Raw genomic sequence first — 6,000 nt, forward strand, 5'->3', positions numbered from 1 at the left:
GATCGTAACCACATCAGGTACTGAGTTGACCATGATACAGTTTTTGGATCATTTATAAGTAATCCAGACTTAAAGATAGTACACGGATATTAAAGTATGTGAAATATATGCTATTAGATATGATTGATTCTGTACTTTTGTGTTCTTATAATGTATTCTTACTGCTTCTCTGGCCTCTTATTTTTAAACATTAAGTGACAAGACAAGTTAAGTTATGCTTGTTGTAAATAAATAAATTGAAATTTTATTCAATAATGTTCATTAAAATAATTTTTACTTCTATTATAAGAAATACTGCTTTATTTACCCATTTTCATATTTCCTTTATATATATTGCCATATATGATTAGATACATATGTTAGAATATTACTATATAAGTAATGATAGAGATAATATTCCTATTTTTAGCTGCCTGCTTTTATTAGATTTCTTTGATATTTACCTAAAGTATTAGGATATTAAAAGTATGTATAAATGAATTATAGAGTTTGAATTTACAGAGAAAAGCAAATAATTGTGAAATACATAGGGAAGGTTAACAGCAGAAAGAGAAGAAAATTCTAAACCTAGAGATGTATGTTCTAATCCATCTGTGTGGAAATCATTTTAGTTGCCCTGTCCATAATCTGATCTCCTTCGTCTACTTCACCTGCATTGATTCTATTAATTCAGTGAAAATACAGCATTTTCCAGCGTCATTTGCAATTGGATATGGCCCTGTTACTAAACTTTGGACAGAGCTATAAGTATAAATGTAGATATGTTATTTCCTTCCTCCACTGGAACTCTGCCACACTGCCACACTGAACCATAAAGCAAAGAGTTGTGTCTGAAGAGTGGTAGCAAGTAAAACAGTCCGGGAACTGAAAACATCGTATAGTCGCCACATCAAACCTCACTGTCAGTATCTGAATTGTATATATCAGAAGCACAAATTGTTTTTTTATTTAAATCCCAGCTATTTGGATTTTTTTTTCTATATGGTGAAGCTGGACAGCCTGACAGATACAGACTTTTAAAAAAATACATATGAACATTCCAAAGGTTTAACTTTTATACCTGTTAATTGCAGGTAGACTTATCCACTGTACCTAATTTGAAATATTGCTGTGAAATAAATGACTGAAGTAGTACTGCATAGTTAACAGAATAGAAAACTGTACATCTTCTTGGGGGATACTTGAGTAATTGGCATTTGGCAGAATTACTCTAGACAAGTCACATGGTATAGAGGAGCCAAGTAATTCATGTAGGATTTATGCTGATGATGCTGAATCTGCTTTCTGATAAACAGATACACATCTTGCCGATTATGTTTATATTTTTCTATTAATGTGTATTATAGGGCCCTTTTGAGTAAATAAATTGAAGAAGGAATATAGAATGAGAGATTAGGAGGAAAATAATTTATGAAAGTGATCATGTGTTTATTCATTGAGAAGTTTCACATACATAAAAATGTTATAAACATGCACACAGTCTTTACATGTAATGTAGTGACATTTTAGAAAGAGAAAATAGTCAAAAAATAAGTAGAGATAAGACTTTTATTAGTATAATCTGATTTCTTCTTAAATATATGAGATATTTGGAGCAATATGACTGTGGAAAAGATGGTGTTATACCTTTTTAGAGGATTATCTTTGATCTTGGACCTTGACAAGAGAAGCATCATATTAAATGTGGGTGACAATTTAAGCTCTGAATGAAAACTGAAAACCAAAGTGTAGGTCTCTCAGGCTAGAAGTATCAGGTTTGAATTGAAGCTAAAATACCACCTATAATAAGACATACTCTCTGGAAGCTACACAGATTTTTAGTGACATGTAAATTTAAAAGATTTTTCAATGTATTTTGCCGGCTCTGATTCATGAAAACATTTGAAATGTATCTGCTGTTATACATCCAACATGTACCTTAACTCTTCTCATGAAGACTTGTGGGTACATGATGCTCACTATCTTGAAGAAGTGTTGGGATATTTTTAAGTGACTTGACATTAGGAATTTAATATGGTTTCTCTTTGGCAAATATCTGAACCAAATGTGTTTTCTGGCGAGGCTGCAAAAGCTCAAAAGCAGGGATCTCACCTTGGTGAAAAAACAAAAAATACAGCCAGTGTAGTCAATGAAGACTGACCCCATCTGCCTCTGTACTTGTGTACCTCCAGTTAACCAGTGGCACAGAAGGAATTGGTGCTGGTGAGTTTTCAAGAAACATGCTTACCTGCTGAGAAAGGCTTTGGGGACAGCTTTATACTTCCCTACCTCCAAATGATATAGTTACAGAATTGTGGCTTATGAAGGGCAAAGAGACTTAAACTGTCTTATAAGCAGTGGTTTGACTTTTAATACTATCATTAGGCCATGGTGTGTGACTTAATATCACATTAAAATCTGCATTATTAAAAAAATCAAAAGCTAGTAAAAGTGTTAGTAGGTGATAACTTCATCCATAGAAGGTCAGATGTGAGGGTATAGCAAATTGACTGGTTAATCTTTCTCATTAAGCTTACACGTTATCTTAAATTTGTATTATTAATGTGACCTTCAGAGGAAAAATGTCCTGAGCGTCTTAACAGCAGCCTCTTTTTTTTTTTTAATTGTTGTTTCAGTCCTTTACATTATCATGTGAAGAAACCAGGAAGAAAATGTGTTTGATGTTTCAGTCACGTGTTCTGTAGGATAAAATAGTTCCAAGTGCTCTTCAGCTGTCTCATCTTTAGCCACACAGTTATTTGTGAATTGAACATGGGACTGTTTATTTAGATTAAAAGAAAAAAAATATATATATATACACATATATAACTACTATCTGGAATAGAAGTCCTTAAAGCAAATATGAGTTGAACACCTGAAAGTCATGGAAGGAAATACACAAATCCTCTCTATCACTAGTTTTCTCCCTCTCTCATTTAAATACAGGCCTTTATTTCTATCAGTTATTAACTGTCAATATTATCACTGGTACCTTTACAAGTGTTTTTTTAATGTCCTTAGAGATATAATTATGAAGCATTTGAAAATTCTGTCAGTTCTATCAACAAAGAGAACAATATGAATTTTGTGGTGACATTGCATGTCCATACCTCAAAGAAGTGCTTACAGGCAGAACTGTATCTTGGTAGCACATGGAGGTATAATATGAATATGTGCCATTTGGATAATTCAAATTTGTACTTTACCTTTAACGTTTTTACCATCTACTTCTATTCCCAAATAAATGTTGTATTCTGTTTAGCTCTAGTTTCTTTAAATTTTATTAATTACTAATCCAAGTTTTACTATATTTTCTTCAATATTTTCTAATTTGAATGATTTCCAAATTATGTTCCTCCTATTGGATTTCCCTTCCCAACAAATGTATTCTGAATTAATTTCAGCAACCCTTATTTTACTAATGAAAACTATCACTACCTATCAGATGTCTTAACCTTGAGATATTATAGAATTTATTTTTAAAATATGCTAATAGGTTATCATCTTTAAATCTAAGAGTTTTTAGCCAGCCAGGAAGGAGCAACTTTTATTACATTAAAGATTTAAATTAATTAAATCAATTTATATTTTGGACAAATAAATTGAAATCTTAAAGTTAGAAGAGGAATGTAGGAATGGGAGAACTAAGTACAGAATAGCTGAATATATTGTTCCTTCCAAAATGTTCTTTGTCATTGTTACCTATAATTTTCGGAGGAGAAGAGCTTCATTAGAATTAAAAACAAAATTGGAACAGCGGCATTTAAAGATACCTGGAGCCGAAAACTCATCGTATGTGGAAAACTTTTCATAATTCAGTTGCCGCCTTGTCTTAGGTGAACTCATTTGAGCCATTTCAAGTAGGATTCTGTGCACATCATGATCTCAGAATTGCTCTATTAAAAGTGTATAACAGCTCCGTGACTACTGCTGACAGAGGTTGTCTTTCATGACTAGTTTGTGAGGACCTTTTGACAGGATGTGATCTGGGTGGCTGTGACACCTCATTGATCCATTTACCGTTTATGCCTGGTTGTTCTGTAACAGCTATGAATCGGTTTCCTTCTCATAACTTCTAACAAGAAGCCTAGAGATTTTCTGAAAAAGTTTTGGGTGTGAAATCTCAGTGTTAATTTTGAGAATATTGTAAACTACTTAAGAGATCTATCAGTTAAAAAAATTTAGATAAACACTTCCTGTTGTTTATTTATTTGTGTATTTTGCAAACATAAAGTTAATAGAGGTTATTAAAAGTTTAAAGAAAATTAACATTTTGCTTGAAATATAAGTTTATTGCTTGTTTATTTATTTATTTATTTATTTTTATTAGTTTCTGCTTTATAACAAAGTGAATCAGTCATACATATACATCTGTTCCCACATCCCTTCCCTCATGCATCTCCCTCCCTCCCACCCTCCCCATACCACCCCTCCAGGCGGTCACAAAGCACCGAGCTGATCTCCCTGTGCTCTGCGGCTGCTTCCCACTATCTATCTACCTTACGTTTGGTAGTATATATATGTCCATGCCTCTCTTTCGCTTTGTCACAGCTTACCCTTCCCCCTCCCCATATCCTCAGGTCCATTCTCAAGTAGGTCTGTGTCTTTATTCCTGTCTTACCCCTATGTTCTTCATGACATTTTTTTTAAAATTCCATATATATGTGTTAGCATATGGTATTTGTCTTTCTCTTTCTGACTGACTTCACTCTGTATGACAGACTCTAGGTCTATCCACCTCATTACAAATACCTCAGTTTCGTTTCTTTTTATGGCTGAGTAATATTCCATTGTATATATGTGCCACATCTTCTTTATCCATTCATCCGATGATGGACACTTAGGTTGTTTCCAGCTCCGGGCTATTGTGAATAGAGCTGCAATGAACATTTTGGTACATGTCTCTTTTTGAATTATGGTTTTCTCAGGGTATATGCCTAGTAGTGGGATTGCTGGGTCATATGGTAGTTCTATTTTTAGTTTTTTAAGGAACCTCCATACTGTTCTCCATAGTGGCTGTACCCATTCACATTCCCACCAGCAGTGCAAGAGTGTTCCCTTTTCTCCACACCCTCTCCAGCATTTATTGTTTCTAAATTTCTTGATGATGGCCATTCTGACTGGTGTGAGATGATATCTCATTGTAGTTTTGATTTGCATTTCTCTAATGATTAATGATGTTGAGCATTCTTTCATGTGTTTGTTGGCAGTCTGTATATCTTCTTTGGAGAAATGCCTATTTAAGTCTTCTGCCCATTTTTGGATTGGGTTGTTTGTTTTTTTGCTATTGAGCTGCATGAGCTGTTTATAAATTTTGGAGATTAATCCTTTGTCAGTTGCTTCATTTGCAAATATTTTCTCCCATTCTGAGGGTTGTCTTTTGGTCTTCTTTATGGTTTCCTTTGCTGTGCAAAAGCTTTGAAGTTTCATTAGGTCCCACTTGTTTATCTTTGTTTTTATTTCCATTTCTCTAGGAGGTGGGTCCAAAAGGATCTTGCTGTGATTGATGTCATAGAGTGTTCTGCCTATGTTTTCCTCTAAGAGTTTGATAGTTTCTGGCCTTACATTTAGGTCTTTAATCCATTTTGAGCTTTTTTTTTGTATAGTGTTAGGGAATGATCTAATCTCATACTTTTACATGTCCCTGTCCAGTTTTCCCAGCACCACTTATTGAAGAGGCTGTCCTTTCTCCACTGTACATTCCTGCCTGCTTTATCAAAGATAAGTTGACCATATGTGCGTGGGTTTATCTCTGGGCTTTCTATCCTGTTCCATTGATCTATCTTTCTGTTTTTGTGCCAGTACCACACTGTCTTGATTACTGTAGCTTTGTAGTATAATCTGAAGTCAGGGGGCCTGATTCCTCCAGCTCCGTTTTTCGTTCTCAAGATTGCTTTGGCTATTCGGGGTCTTTTGTTTCTCCAAACAAATTTTGAAATTTTTTGTTCTAGTTCTGTGAAAAATGCCAGTGGTAGTTTGATAGGGATTGCATTGAATCTGTAGATTGCTTTGGGTAGTAGA

The sequence above is a fragment of the Mesoplodon densirostris genome, chromosome 17 (assembly GCF_025265405.1).
Source record: "Mesoplodon densirostris isolate mMesDen1 chromosome 17, mMesDen1 primary haplotype, whole genome shotgun sequence".
NCBI lineage: Eukaryota > Metazoa > Chordata > Mammalia > Artiodactyla > Ziphiidae > Mesoplodon > Mesoplodon densirostris.